The sequence below is a fragment of the Nipponia nippon genome, unplaced genomic scaffold (genome assembly GCF_047370975.1).
Source record: "Nipponia nippon isolate SJK-2023a ecotype South Korea unplaced genomic scaffold, ASM4737097v1 scaffold_7, whole genome shotgun sequence".
NCBI classification, from domain to species: Eukaryota; Metazoa; Chordata; class Aves; order Pelecaniformes; family Threskiornithidae; genus Nipponia; species Nipponia nippon.
In genome coordinates, this window is record NW_028262391.1 from 4,141,152 (window position 1) to 4,157,679 (window position 16,528).

Below are 16,528 nucleotides of genomic sequence, written 5' to 3' on the forward strand. Positions count from 1 at the left end.
CATGCTTGTGAAACCATTGTTCCTCCATCAACACAGCTCATCCTCCAGCCCATCCAAGTGCTCAGCTGCCCAGTCACACAACTTTAAAAGTCAACAGCTGGGCGTTTTATAACCCTGGAGAACTCGCAAGCCAGTCCTTACATCGCTGGCAGGGAGCCTTGGCCAAAGCCGAGGACCCCCCGGGGACCGTTCCTGCCCCACCACGCTGCTTCACCTTCCTCCTTCAACCGACTGCTAACGAAGGCAAAATCCACGCTCATAAGCCAGGCAGACAGCTGTTTTGTAAGCAGTTAAATGATAGAGGCAGGCGTACTGAATTGCGTCGGGCAGTGGCTGGGATCCAGGATCTGCAACCATCTGGAAGTTTGCTTGGCTTTTGTTTCAAGTCTCCAGCACTGATGGATGGAAACAAGCTCCCAGTTCTTCTGCATTAACATAAAGACAATTAAAACAATTTCTCCCCCCCCCCCCCCCCCCGCCCCAAGTAGCTCAGAAATGAAAGCATGTCACACAAGCTTAAATGAGACAATGTTGATAATATATTTAAGTAACACCTGACTCTTTAGCACAAAAACAAAACCAAAACAAAACACAACAAACCCCCAGTTCAATCACAGAAAACAGCTTTGTCAACAAGTTCCTGTGACTCCTCACTGTAAGGGGAAAGCACTCAGATGAAAGCCTGCAGAAGGACTCACTGCATCCTCCTCTCTCCAAGAAACATTAACTACTGCCTGACAAAAGCATTTCTGCTGAGAAAGGGAACACCACAGGCCAGTATTAAAGCAAATTCAGTGTAGCTACCGAGCAATTAGCTAGATACCACCTTCAGTACATGCTGATTTTTCCTTTTCCAGAGTACTGGTGCAAGCTAAACTAGTAATTTGTTGTTTGTACAGCCACTTCTGAGGTTGCAGGTGACCCAATTTAGATTTTCCTTTCCGTATTACTGAAAATATTTTTACTTTGGCATTGCACATCTGTTCACTAATTTCTTTCTTTTTTTTTTAAGCTTTTACACTGTATTTCAGGATAACTTCCATCTTATATCAGCAAATATGAATTCAGACATTTTGGGTTTTCAATATTTAAACTCATATTTGTGAAACACTGGTCTTGTTACATTTTTTCCCTAAGCCAAAGCATAAACAAAGTTCATCTTGTGTTCTGATTTTTCTTTGAAGCTTGTGATTATCCTGAAGTTAACATGCTCCTTCCTAGAGATTATCATTAGTAAAGTTTTGGATACACACCTCTGGGCTTCATTCCGGTAAGCGATTCACCACTTTCACAAAGCGGTTTTGGAAAGCACCTTTACTGATCGACCTGATGTTCAAAGCTCTTTGAAAGCTGCCTATCTCCTTCCTGAAGCTATGTTACACCAGGACCTTCTACCAACAAAAGTGAGTATCGTTAACAGGATACAGGAGTGAAATTCCACCATGAGCGCAGCCGTATCAAAGTTTCAGCACTAATACTGTACAGCTCTGCACATGCCTTCAAGCGCAAGCAAGACTTGAAAAAGTATTTTTTTAATGTCAATTCATTAAAAAATAAGGATCAGGTTTATAAATGTTGCTGTTGCAATGAATGCCTTGAGTATTTTCATCGCACAATATTCCAGGACAGAAGGTCCTTGTCTGTCCTCCCACCTCCTTGGAATCAGTCTGCCACTTGTACGCTCCTTATCCATATACGAAAACACTACAGCCACATACTCTTTCGTAGCTTTGCATAAAGCTCTATATGTTAAGATTAGTTAGGTCTGTCTGCTCACCATAAGATGTCTCCTGTTTGGAGAGCTAGACTGGCTTTGGACTAAGCCGTTTCTCAGAATTTGATCAAAGTTTTTTTTATTGACAGCTTGCATCCATGCGCTCATCTGCTGACACTGGCTTTTGGCTTAAACAGTCCTGTACGCCTTCACAGCGTTTACCTCTTTGATGGATTTAGAGATAGTAAAGTTCATTGGAACTTTTTTCCTGTTAAACATTTCTCCATCTCATCTTACGAGAAAGGCTTTCTACGCTTCCACTCGTGCTTGTAACCCTCTCCCGCAACTTTACCACTTCAAATTCCGCAACTTTACCACTTCAAATTTATCCATCTTTCACTAACATAGGTGATCAGAATGTATACGTTCTCCAAAAGAAGTCCCAGAAGGACTTGCAAAATAGTATTAATCTCCCTTCCCACCTCTATTAAAAGCAAAATAAAAATCCAGCCTTCGGTGCATGCCTTTTTTCATGGCTGTATCACCACTAACAGGCCACACTCACACTACGGTCGAGCAGTGCAAGGAGTTGCACAGCAAAGTCTCTCTATCTGCTTTAAAAAACCCTCAATGCTAATATTGATCACAAAGGTCGGGAAGAGATGATGCTGGCAGAAAAACATAGAGCAGCCACACTAAATCTCTGTCTAGTATACTAGAAGAGAATATATAAAATTGGTATTTTTTTATTTCTTCCTCCCAGCTGTATATTTTGCATACGACAAGAGAAGAGTCAGGTTCAGTTGCTTTCCCCTTCCATCTGCTAAATCCCTTTGCGTTTTTCACAAATACACAAGTTGTTGGATGTTGTGAAACATTTTCCGCAGAAAGCCGGGATGTGCAAAAATGCTAAAGCAGAGATCCTTTATACAGTATATAGCTAATATAAAATACTCATTAAAGAACCAGTCAAGCACTCTTCAAAATTTTTATGGAAAGTTACCCTGTAAGATTTTTCTTCATTTAAATTGCCTAAATTCTGCGTATAGCTCCCTCAAATTGCCTTGCACTTGCCACGCAATCAGACCCGGCAGACGAGCAGTGCCGGCAGGCCAGCGCGGGCAGCACCTCGCCGCCTGAGCGGCGACAGGCCTTCCCCCGAGGACAGCGATCCCGGGGGCAGCTCTGCACGGGCACGGCCGTGCAGGGAAAGACAGTTAAACCTCACTTGCTTTACACAGCCAGGACACGGATACGTAATCAATACACTTAAAAAAAATTTTTTTATATATATATAATTAACAGAAAATAACTCTCCTGAGGACAGAAGAGGAGAAAAGTTGACAGATCCAATCTGCCACCCTCATATACTCTCTAACTTGAGTACAAAACCTCTTCTCGTCGTCTGAGGCTAGTCCAGGCGCTGGGCCAAAGCTTTGCATTTCCCTCCCGAAGCGAAAGGACAGATCTCCCACTGCCACGTCGCTAAGCCACAGCCCGAAAGCAGCACCTCATCCCTGCCCAGCACTGCCCGTAGTTCTGCGGCTGCAGTAAAACCCCATCACTGCCTGTAACGAGGATATCTCAAATTTGCTCAAAGGTGGTATTATCACTGTTCAAGTAAACTCCATCACATAAGAGAACATATTATTACATTTGCTCATATTTCATTTAGAGAACACCATAGAATCTTAAATGACGACAAAGCCACAAATAATACGCTCGATCTACTTGCAAACGACTCCATTATTATTTTCATTGTCTTCACACATCCGTATTTTCTACCTCCTAAGTCTCACGTTTCAGAAGATACGACAACCACGTACCCACTCACCTTCGTCCCCTTACACGAACTAATTCAGGATGCGTTGAAATGAATACATTGTAGTCTAGAAAAATGTAAGGAGCGAAGAAGGGCATAGAGAAATAAGGATTTATTAAGACAGATGAGAAAGAACCCAGAGCTGCTAGCAGGGACAACACTGTAGTCCTCTAGAAGGTCTGAGAAACTGAAAAACTTTTTACAGCAACTCTTTAGAGCATAATATCATCCTGTTTGACTGCATGATCAAGAAATGCCAAAAGGAAGTGAAACCGTTGATGTCTAACTTCAGTGTTTTATATCCACAAATATTGCCTTTACAGTAACATAGCAGCTCTCACACATCCACTGAAGCAACCTATTCAGACGCATAAAAATTAAAGCGTAGCCGTCCTGTACGTTAAATAGATTGCGGTTACAGAAGTATCTGAACGACTTGACTCTTAGGTTTCATCCAGAAGCCAGAGGTGGCTGCTGTGGAAGAGATCAGAGACCCTTTTGGTAGCGCTCGGTAGGATTGCCTAATTTCCACCCCATCACCATCTCCTGCCCAAGGCAGCTGGAACATCTGGCCAAGCACATCCAGCTCTGTTAACCTAGAGGGGAAAGGGTAAAGATAAAACGCCCCACTCACGAGAGCTTGTAGAGAGAAGACACTTAAACTAGGTAACAAGACCATTCCTCTCCGTTTCAGATATCCTAGCAGCCATGGGCGTAGCGCCCCGACTGCTGCTTGCAATGCACACTGACCTGATGAACGGGCTTCAAATCGGCAACAAGAAGCTTGCGCTCCATGTCTAACGAAGTCACAGAGGATGTTTATCTTTTGTGCAGTCATTAAAAGCACCAGCGAACTTAATAAGCAATAATAAAGATCTGTTAGAGCAGCATCTGGAGTTGCAAAAACAAATATGTGCGGAGCAAAATTGAACAAGTTAATTTTGCCACCAGCTGACATACAAGAAACAAGCATTAAGGCTGACTGTATGTAAGCATAAGCAACGTTAACAACTCAGATCACTTTCCTCCAATTTTAAGTCGAGTTCTGTGGAACTTTTGCTTTGTTGAAAACCTTAGAATTTGAGCTTTTTTCCTCTTTAGCTACAAGATTTCTTGCGTATTGGTTATGGTCAGCTATCAATAACGTAACCGATGTGTTCTCTACCAAATCCTGTAAGAACACGGCTCTAGACCTTCATGAAGCAAAACTGGACAATATGACACGGTAGCAAAAAACTCAACGAGCCATAAGCTGTTACCTTGTTATGGCACTTTACCTTCCCAGCATGGCAGGAGCAGCTTAGTGCCGTACACTACTCTGCAAGACCCATGCAGCAAGACATTACCTGTGCCTCTGGTGAAATCCGTAGGGTATTTCTGACTTCTGAACATAAGTCACTGTTACCTCAACAACATCTGAAGTTAGCCAGAACGTGAAATATGAAGTCATTTTGGTTTGGTCCTTTAAGGTTTTTGTTTGTTTGTTGGGTTTCTGTTGTTGTTTTGAGGTCCTGCTGAACTAAAACGCACTTTAGTTTTATAACAAATAAACCCAGAGGACAACATACAAATGAAAGTTACTTAACGAGACTCCGGAGTTTATACAGGGGATTACTTGTGACACTGGTGCCATTCTCCCTCCTCCTCCAGACCGCATCAGGTCACTCACGTAAGAGGAGACAACATATATGCATGCTCAGATATCAGCACAAACAGAGTGAGAACACCATTCTCTAACAGACTGACAAGTTAGACTGAAAGCTATGATTTACTTTGAATTTAAAGATTTTTTTTTTTTTTTTTGCCATCCCTTTTTCTTGCCCATAGACACCACCAACCTTCCTGCAGCTCAGCCTGCTCCTGGGGTAGTCTCCAAGTCTAAGCTCTCCGTAACACACTCGCAGCTTACCTCCTTCCAACATCGCCGCCTCTGTGTCTTAATGTTCCCTCTTATATGTGATGTTCAAAACACAAGGCCACCTCACTGCACTTCCGATTTCTCACCTCCTTCCCTATCACTCCTCATCCATGAACACCCTTACCAAACAAGTCAGAAAACTTCTGACCCATTCCTCAACACCAGTTTTTGAAAGACGCCCGTGGATTTTCTCTCCCTGCACGGCTGGCTGGCAGGTACCATCAACAATGGCTCAATCTACGATCCAAAAGCGGCGCCCTATGGTCCTGCCAGATCAGACCACTTTGACTCTTCAAGTGCTCCGGGACGATGCACCACAGCCTTCCTCTGTCGTTCGTACCCACCTCAGAGCCAAGACACAGTCACCTCGGCTGCAATGCTGGGCACACCCCCACTACACGTGTGGATGGACACGTTCCTCCCATAGAACAGCCTCCCATCCACATGCCTGCATTTTTAGTCATGCAAAGGCCACACGTCACACCCATTGCGTGAACAAGAGCGTGAAGCAAAAGGGAAGAGGACAGACAGGAACACAGTGTGCCACAAAGAAAGATCTGCAGCCCCTCCCTCGCCCACATCTGAAGCATTCAAGAAAGGCCAGCAAAGAACAAACATTGTGCCAAATTAAGTATTATGCATCTAGCTGCTCAGTGCCCCAGACGCACGGACTGTCAGATGGCCTTGGCTGCTCAGGAGGGACGCTGCTGCTGCAACACCAAGTGCTGCACCCCGAGCCTCTGGTCTGGAGAAGTAACCTCGCTGCATGGCCAAGGATCGCCTTTAACAACCGTGCGACCGACAGAAGAACGTAAATCACACAGAGATATAATTAAAAGGAAAACCCTATCTTAGTATCAGAAACCATGGGTGGCTAATGAATAAGCATGCTAAAGAAAGGATGGGCAAGTGGGACACTGAGGAAAGCAGAAGTCCTAGGAATAAGAAAACTCATTAAAGCAGAAGCCAATTCTGTAAAAATCCAGAGTCAGAAACAGTTGTTTTCTTTCATTTGCTTTTCTTTGAGATGTCACATCTTCTAACACTTTCCAGCATTAGAAAATAAAAGACTCATAGCTCTCCCCTCCCCAAGGCAGGCTTTGAAAACAAATTTCCTAGTTAACCTGCCAAAGCAAAGATGTGACAGCAGCTGAGTGCCCCTCTGCCCAGCTCTGGGGATGACTCAGTGGAAACCAGCCCTCAAAAAATGTGTTGTCATCCTTCAGTCAGTGCAACTGAATAGGAACAAATTTCTCACCTTAAAAGACATAGCTTCCAAGGCAGCCACAGTTAAAGGCAGCATTGTATACTAGAGGAACAGCACCAACACGTTTTGGTGAAAAATGACAGCTTACTTTCTACTCCTTTTTTCCATTTTTAATATGATTAATAAAAAGGTATCTACTGGAATTAGACTATAAAATCATTTCCTCGGAGCTTTAGAGTATCTATCTCACAAAAGAACAGGATATTAATACAAGTTAAGTAAAGTGGATTAAGAACTGGGGAAACCAAGACCAACATTTTAACTGTTCAAGCCAACCAAACACACAACTCAAAGCAAGACACGAACCATGTAACCACCCTTCTGCTACAAGAACAGCAGCACGTATTCAGCTGGGTCTCAAACTTGCATCCAGCTGAAATAGATCTAGAAGTATCAGGTACATGGTATATCCCAATTTGCCTTATCTTGTCACATAAGCGGGATTTTTTTTCCACTTTCCACTTCAATCTAAGCCATTATTCCCGATACTAAAACAATCAAATGAAAGGCAAAATATTGAGTCACACAGTACAGCAACACGCTTCATGAAGCAAGTCAAGCCCAAGCTGTGCTTTTGCTTTTCAACCTCACCACCTCTACCAGTACTCATAGACAAAAGCCACTATTCAGGCTTTTGAGTTCAGGCATTACCCACCCCGAATAATCCACAGCCTCTGGAGTTCCGACCGAGTTGCTTGTGCTCTGTTAATTCATTCTAATAAAGCGATGCTTCTGTTTGCCACACGTTTGCTAGTAACAAGACACTGAAAGCAATTTCTTCTCTTCTGCGAGTTGACATTACCCGAGTCCGCAAGAAATACAGGCTGACCTGAAGGAAACCTATTCAATGCTCATTATCTACAAACGCTATCATCTTTTCTTCTCTGCTGCATTATTCCACATCAATAAATAAATAACGAACAAAGAGCAATGCATAATACCTAATAACATACCTGTATCAGCTCAAGCGTCAGCAAGCATAAGGTCACTTAGGTTATACGAATTGCCATTGAATAGGCATATACTTCCACAGAAAAGGTGACTTATAATAATAATATAATAATATAATAAATTCTGATGGCTAACTAATCTTACACTAAAGAAAAACAGTAAGGTGATCCTGAAACAAACCAGGACAACTCTCTACTCCTATGCTGTTTCTGCTGCCAAGGTCCAAAACAATCACACCATCTTATTTCACTGCAGTGTTGGGCTTGACTGAAGAATCATGCAGAAACACTTGGGGCAAAAGATAACACGGGGATTTAGATTATAAATGTTAGCATTTTATTAGTGGGTGAGTGGGGCACAGGGAGCAACCATGTAAAACTGACACAGCTGCATAGAGGCCCAGAGAACTAGCTACAAACTAAGCAGAACACATTTGAGATTTTGCTAGTTTAGATTAAAAGCATGGGGAAATCTGTCCACAACATCCCAAGGATCTTTGAGGGTGGCAAGGGTCATCTAAAATTGTTGCTTACTGAGGTTTTTATTAACAGCCTCTTGAGAGCAATTTCTTTTTTCTCTTTTCAAAACATTCCATACGTAACATTCCTGAAAGCATGAAGTATATGTTTAAATACATATAGACACATACACACATTCTATTATTAGAGTCCTTTGCAAGGACCTAATAATAGAAATATCCATAGTTATGTATCAGGCAATTACAAGAGCCTCACAAATAAAGCATGCTTTAAGGGACGTGCATTGCTGCCACAGAACAGCTACACACTAAGTCAGCATAGAGGATTCAGACAAGCTGATCACCTTCATCTCCAGAGAATTCAAGTGTTTGATTTCGGTTATCTTAAATCTAACCAAAAAAGAAAAAAACCACACCAAAACACAACAGCAGAAACTCTGCTCCTGAATCCATCTTGTCACTCCACTGAGTAGCTGTAGAGGAACCAGAAGCAGATGCCAGAACAAGCAAGTGCCACAGATCAGCATTAGCTGCAATCTTTGTCCTCTTCAAAAAAATCATATAAAATATATACTTAATTACTTAGGAATTGTTTGTTGCTTCATATTACATAAATAACGTTAGACATAGCTGCAGTTTAGTAAGCAGAGTATCCAAATGGTAACTTTCAGTATACACCACCATTATAAACTGTCACCACTAGAAATACAAATAAACAGTGTTTCTTATACATTTGGTGTTGTAGTTGGCTTTTTGTCTGATATCCGCTGACAAACAACACTATTTACTTGTAAACAAAGGATTCCTTAGATCAAAGGCAGAAAGCATGTCAATGGAGAAGCGGTATGTTTTAACCTCTAAGCTCAAGGAAAGCCAGCCTTTCCCAATTAAAAGCACCGTGAAGATTTGCTCAAAGCCGCACTACCTGGGACCTCCAGGGAATATTCCTGTTCAGGAACAGACTTTAACACAGACTACGCTTTTCTTGTGTACTTGCTCAACAGCACCGTCATTTTTCATCCAGGGAAGAGCACAGAGTTAACATCTGCAGCAGCATTTCTGAAAGGCAACTAATCTCTCCAGCACCGTCACAAATTCCACAATAAATCATGTTTAATTAGTTTGTGCTTTTTTTCCCTGGGTGTCTGTAATTCAACAGAGAGGGGGTTTCCCACTTTAATTTTGCAAAGAGGTGCTTAGAATAAATTGGTAAAAACGCAAACCACCGCATCCCCGCTGGAAACTGTCGGGAGCGTTATCTGCTCGCTGGCACACCAGCATTCCTGCCTGTAGATGGCCTGTTACCGTTGTGTATCCAGCGTCTCCTATTTCCACTGCCTTGTTTGAAGAACTTCCCTCTTCCCACATACCTTCCATCTCCAGGGACAGATCACACAGGGACATTAAACCTTGGCCGTAAACAACGTGACTTTTGATATTCCTGTTTCTAAAGGATCCCCCACCGCTCCGCTGCTGCCGTTCAGCGGCGCAGGGATCACCTAGGCACAAGTCCTCTGTGCAACCGGTCTGAGAAACTCTTTGCCTCGCTGGCATTTTGCATAGCTGAGATGCACACAGCAGTCTGCTGGCTTCCTCTGCTAGTTATTTTATTAAATAATATTTTATTAAAGGCTATTGCAAACAAATGGGACTTCGATAACTTGCAGCATGTTGCACAAAACCATTCCGATGCACTGGGACGCTCGATTTCCAGACTTAACGCCCGCTACCACGGCATCCTTGGTGGAGAGATAGGGATGCCCTGGGAGGGCATCCCAAACTGCCAGTCCCGCTGCTCCCCACAGGTCGCTCCATCCTCCCTCACGTCTTTCCTTTTGAGAGGAGCGGCAAACTATATTGAGAAGAAAAGCACTGTGGAGAGTAATTTGTTTTATTCAGCTGTATTCGGGCTCTGGGACTTCTATGTAATTATATGTATTTTGTAGGAATTAAGATCCTCACACTACAAACATTTATTCATACTGTAAACTTTGCTTCTGCGCTAGCGCTCACCAGACCGACGACCTACTTTTGGGAAAAGCCAATTATACTAATTAGAAAGTTCATGAATACAACTGCACACATGCAGAAGTTTGCTGTGTGATCTGTATATATTTTCTGGCACAGATTTATGAATTGTAGAAGTTTAACTGCCCTTAACTGCTTCTCTCTCTCTCATCAGAGGACTTAAAGAATCTATAAAGTAAAAAAAAAAAAACCAAACCCACACATATATTCTCTGCTAAGAAAGGCACGATGCAGAAATCTTCTTTCAGTTCACTAAATACCATGGCGGGGGGGGGGGGGGGGGGGAGGGGGGAGGCCAGAATAAATGCACTTCAGACTGGGAGTTGCAAACTTTTCCAAGAATAAAGATAAAATACTTGTGGTATGGAGTTACAGCTCCGAGCTTCTCGGCAAGAGTAGAATATCAGCTTATTTTGGATGCTGACTTTCTTTACCCCTCTCATCACTGTCCAGCAGTGACCTCAAACCCAAATCAGATGAGTCCCGATGGTTCTAAATCAATAAATAAAAATTTATAAATATATCAACTTCGACACCGACTCATCTCTGAGCTACATTATGAGTATAAACTAGCTAAAAGATACTGAACTGGGAGTAACAATATGCGATACTTCTGGGGCAGCAGACGCTTCTGTCACAGCAGGGTCCCGATACAACCACAAAGCACAACTCCTTTAAAACTAACGAGAGGGAGCCACAAAGTGCTGAAGATTAGGAGAAAAGCACTAACAGACCGCTTCTGTTCAAGACCCGAAATGACCCCGGGAACACCGCCAAGAATCATTTTCTTACTGGTAGCACCGGCAGCGTGTTCCCTTACTGCTGAGAAAGACACACAGGTGGTAGGTGGGCAAGACCACCGGCGGACCGGCTGAGAGGAGCAAGGTGCCTCCATCCGCAGGAGGATCCCTCCATCGCCAGTTACTGAGGTTTGTGGAAGTGATGCCTTTATCTGGATTTCCATCCACACACACATCGCGTCATCCATGTCCACACCAGCAGCTCCCCAGAACGGCGCAGAGCCCCAGACCAGTGCAGGCACCAAGGCACTGCCAGGCCTGGCCATCTCAGCGTTTTTTAAGTGAGCTCAGTTGCAAAAAAGGTTGAGAAATAAGCGTTCTAGACTCAAAAATGTGTGCAAGTTTGAAATCCCATTACATAGCACATTGTTAAGCTCGAGTTAGACTGGTTTGGCACCTTTCAGGAACGCACTGGTTGAGCCCTGGGTTCTGCAGGGTAAGCGGTTAGGGGATACAGCAAATGCGATCAAGGCACAGGGAACTGGGGTACGTGAATTCCGTTCTCACAAATCTAGCACCGAGTTGAAATTAAAAAAAGCACAAAAAAAAAAAAAACACCACCAACCAAGAAACTTCAATTTTTCCATATCCCAGTTTTCCTATCTGTGATGGGGCAACTACCACTTCAAGGAGTCAGGCCGGTCCTTTCAGGTACTCACACAAAGAAATGCAAACAAAATACAAAATTACTAATATGGAGAGAGGCAGGCTTGCCCCCCGCCTTTTCTTCTACAAATATAGATGGGATAAATAGTTCATTACATTTAACTCCAAGCCGCACTACCTTAGCCAAAACCTTATTTAAATAGACCATTTCTGAGAACCGGGAAGGGGGGGAAGGCAGAGGGGAGGGATGCAGATGTGGTCTTAACCTAAGAGAGGTTAAGCTTTTAAAAGACTTTTTCTTTTTTTCGTTCCGTCTCCTGGTAGCATGCCATTTTAAAAAGGTGTCTGGCAAGCAAAATAAAAAGTTTCCAGGGTTTTCCTTCCCAGAGCCGCCTCAGCCAAGAGCCGGGCGGGGAGGACGGGGCCGGGAGAAGCCGCCAGCTTTCTCTCCAACATGCCCCCTGGATCCAGACGGGTTGGGAGGCAGCTGCGGGCGAGGAGGAGCCCCGGGCCCTTCACCTGCCCGGCATCGCCCCGGGCCGGGCAGCGGGGCCGCTCTCCCGCCGGCTGCCGGCACGGCCGCGTCCTCCCGCCCCACGGGCCCCGGGCACGGCTCCTCCGGCGGGAGCCGAGGGCGGCCCCCGCACACGCAGACGCGGCCGCCAGCACCGACCTCTCCCCAGGTTTTTCCCTCCTGGAGCCGTACCCGCGGGCGGAGGCGATGACAGCGGCGGGGCCGGCAGCCCCTCGGGATGACCGGGCGGTGCTGGAGGGGCCCGTCCCGCCGCCAACCCCTCGCAGAGCCGCGGCGGGGCTGCTCCCGCCTGCCCGCACGGCGCCGCCCGCCGCGGAGCTCCCCGCGGAGGGGGGAGAAGGCGGCGGGGCCCGGGGCGCGGCGACCCGGGCCGGGCGGGGAGAGGAGGGGAGGGGGGGCAGCGGGAGAAACTTTCCGCCAAGTGCGGCCGCGTCCCGCCGCAGCCCCGTCCCGTCCCGTCCCGCCGCCGAACAAAAGAGCCGGGACCGGGAGCGGCGCCTCAGGGCGGGGGACGCGGCTCCTCGGGGCTGCCCGCCGAGCCGAGCCCAGCCCAGCCCAGCCCGGCCCGGCCCGGCCCAGCCCGGCCCGGCCCGGCCCGGCCGCGGGGCTCCCCGCCCGGGACCCCTTTCCCCGCCGCGTCCTTACCTGGCGGAGGGCTGGTGCGGGGCGGCGGGCCAGGGCGGGCGCGGCGGTGAGTCCCGGCTAGCTGGAGCGAGTGCCAGGAGGGCTCGGCGGGGACTCCGCCATGTCAGTGATGTCGGCACCACATGGGGCCCGCAGCCGGCCCACGCTACCGCGCACTCTGGAGTAGAGGCTCCCGCCGAAAAGCCGGCTGAGGCGGGCGGCGGCGGGGCGCGCCGGCCCTCCTGCCCCCGCCCCGCCGAGCAGCCGCTCCGCCCCCGGCCCGGCCCGGCCCCCGCCGCCGCCTCCGCCCCGGCCCCGGCCGCCGGCAGCCCCGGGAGGGCGCGGGTGGGGGGGGCCGGGGCGGGCCCGGGCCGCGGCCCAGTCAGGCGGCGCCGCATCGTTGTGCGCCCAGCGCCGGCTCCGGCGCCTGGCAGGGACCCGGCCCCGCCGCCGCTCCCCTCGCCGAGCTCCCGTTTCGCCTCGTCCGCCCTCGATGCCTCCCAATTCCTGCATCGTTCCTCATCGCCAGATACCACCCCGGGAACAGACATCACCCGCCGGGCCTTCCCCCTGCCCAGCGAGCGGCCTCCGCTGCCGTGGCGGACACTGGTCCCTGTTGTCGCAAAAATGCCATTTCTGACTGGAGAAGTCCCTCGTCCAAGTGCTTTAAGGCGGGGATCGTCTCCACGCTCGTCCGTACGTCCTCCCCGAGGCATCTGCTGCGGGTTGCTGCAAAGGCAAGATGCCGCATCAGCAGCCTTGGTCCCACCACCGTGGTCGTTCCTACGGTTCCATCGGTCGGGAGCGAGGAGAAGTTTTAGGCAATGCTTTTCACAGCTTAAGAAGTGCTCTGACTTACTTAAATTGTTGCAGCCCAAAAGACGAGACGCTTATCCCCTGGCCTGGAAGACAGCCCCGAGGAACCACGGTGGCCATTCACCTCAGCACTGCATCCAGGCGATGTGGGAATCATGACTAGAGCTTTCATCTGCTCACAGGAAAAGCTTAAAATAGGACTCGGCCTCACCCACACCACAGATCGCAGCCAGGCTATGAAGGGTCTTTTGATTTGCCCTTAGTCCTCGGGTTAGCTAACCTTCCTCAGCCAAAGCGCATCGCCCACACCTCTTGTGCTCGGCCGCCTCTCCATCGCTACATTCTTCAATGTTATTTTTCCTTACAGCCTTCCTCAGCGGTTGATCTCCTTGATCCACCAGAGCACGGTTTCCTCTCAGAAACTAGAAAACCTCGCGGAGTCTTAGGCAGCCCAGGTGTATTTCCATCAGCTTCCATTAAAATATCAACAGAAACATTTTTTCCCGTAGGGCTCCTTGATGTTCTACTTCTTGTTGAAACACACACTTCAGAAAAATTGGTTTGGTGTAGACGTTTGGTAAAACCGAAACATCATGTCCAACTAGGCTGGTTTTTTTTATTTTTTAAGTGACCAAAACAAAAAAATGAAAATAAAGTTATCTGAAACAGATAATCCCTACGAAAATAACAAATTAGCATTTTCCCATGGGAAAGATTTTTCAATGTAAAATGATCAGCCAGGACTAAGTATTGTTCATCGTTAATTGCAAAAACTTTTGTAATGAGCAAAATCTAAAAGTAGAAAAATGTTTTGTTTTGTTAGTGGCCCAAAACACGCAGACTTTTTGATGATCCTGGATTGAGTTACAGAGTCAGATGAGACTAATTATTCACCAGGGTGGTAAAGCCTTTGCTTGGTCCTGCAGACTGTTTTGTGAGGGAAAAGATAGAGAAAAGGGACAGAGGGAGGGAGCAAAGGCGGGAGGGAACGCGTCGGTTTAGAAAGAAAAAAAACACTGACCTGGAAAATGACAAAAAAGATAGAATTGCAATTGAAGGGTAAACAAAATCAAACCCGAAGAAAGCAAAATGAAAAGAAATAAAGAAGAGGAAGGAAATGAAACTACTAGATTGAATTGAGGCTTTTCTATCCAACAGGCCAGAGGAAGGCTAGGTCCTCATCTGGAGAGTCACAACAGAAGCCCCAGGCACGGGAACATTTCCAGTCTCACCTGGAACTGCAGAAGGGGCCGGACTCCCAAAAAAACAAACCAGAGCAAAGGCAGCCTGGGTCTGAGCAAATGCGTACCTGCTCCTTGGAGCACTTTCTATTCACCCACCCTGCTCTGATAAGCTGGAAGAGCAGATACGGCTAACAGCAACGGGAGAGGGGTTCAGTGGAAACTGGGCACGGCTTACACACCGAGGAAGAGGGCAGGGGAGAGTGAAGCAAGGACCGCTTTTCCTCAGAAAGCTCCCACATAAATAACAGATAGAACTATTTCTTTAATGGTTTACTCCCTGAGCCAGCTCATCTAGGAAGAGCATTAATCAGAGCAGGAGGAAACGTCTTTTGCCCCTGAAGAAGGAAAAGGATTAGGTTAAGCGATGACACAGCAGGGACGGACAAATTACTCTGGAGAAAATGACTGACCCAAACTCTCATGCAAATAAACACAGACCAAAGCCATGAACTTAACTTTTCTATTTTGATGAGTCTGTGTTTTTGTCAGCCTGTGCTTTCAACAACATGGATATTTTTCTTTTATCACGGTGAGATTTCTGTTTATTCAGGAAGCAAGCGGCATCAGAAACGCAATAGCGCATCTCTTCCGTCTCCCTCCCCACGTGTGCCTGTGGCAGAGGAGCGGGATGAAGGTACAACGCTGTCTCCTTCTTTGGCCTTTCTCTTGGATCCGTGTCCCCAGGACGCTCGTTCCCAAGGTGCAGATCCACCGGGACCAGCCTGAAACCCCTAACTCCTTTCAAGCAGGGATTGCTTAGCCATCACACAGGAACAATTTAGGCACTGCTGCCTGGGGCTGGATCCAAACCCATTCTAAATCCTGTATTCTGCCATCATCCCTGTCATCCATCCCCTCTTATTTGGTGACAAATTGCAGGGAGGGGCTGTGGAAACTCTCCCCATACAATTGGGATGTGGCCTTCGGGATCAGACATCATTGTAAAGGCTGCGAAGATGGTTTTTATTCTCACAGGATACTTTCCCTCACATCTCTGATAGGATTCGAGTTAAATTTTTACTGTTCCCACAAACTGCACGTTTTCTATTCTGGAGGGCAGGCAGGCTGAGATCTTGGCATCGGTGCTGTTTGACAGTATACAGAGAATGCGTTGATTGATTTACTTGCTGAATACTGTTTTGGTTTGTTTTTTTTACCTGGGGTGTACTGCCCTCAGTCATTTTTAATACCACGTAGCACCGGCATGTAGATTGGATGATTCTGCTCAAACACGGGATGGACTGTGGCCACAGGAGTTTTTTCCCCACGTGCATTACTACATCTCTGAGCAGCTGTGGGGCGGCCTGGCTCGGGACCCGGTGTCTAATGGGTTACGTTTACCCATAGCAAGAGCTCCAGGTCAGACTCTTACTCCCAGGGCCAGCAGCAACTCGGACGGAGAAAAAGAGACGTACTGAGCAAGAAACCCCGTAGGCGACCCCTCAGCAGGCTGCGAGCGGGCGCTGCGGCATCCCTCGCTCTGCCAGGGGAAGGGCAGGAGGCGCAAGGCGAACAACTGGATGATCTCCTTCGAAAAACATCCAGAACAAAATGATGTAGCGCCTCTCCTCCCTCCCCCTTGTGATCACATAGCTTATTCCTTCCACAGAATAAAGACGGGACCATATAATCTGTTTTTTCTTGCTAATAAACCTTTTTGGGGCCCTCGTCTTTTTATGCATCACAAATCATTAAAGTTAGTGCAATTTAAACAATTGGGTGCTC

The 16,528-nt window shown here is 47.0% G+C and overlaps 1 protein-coding gene across 1 annotated transcript in view; it reads right to left on the reverse strand.

The window, feature by feature from the left end:
- Positions 1-12,965, reverse strand: part of FNDC3B (fibronectin type III domain containing 3B) — a 214,927-nt gene extending 201,962 nt beyond the window's left edge. Inside the window, exon 1 of the mRNA XM_087740202.1 lies at positions 12,765-12,965. The gene's annotated coding sequence lies outside the window, so the exon portion shown is untranslated. The remainder of the gene's footprint in view (positions 1-12,764) is intronic.
- Positions 12,966-16,528: the final 3,563 nt, after the last annotated feature.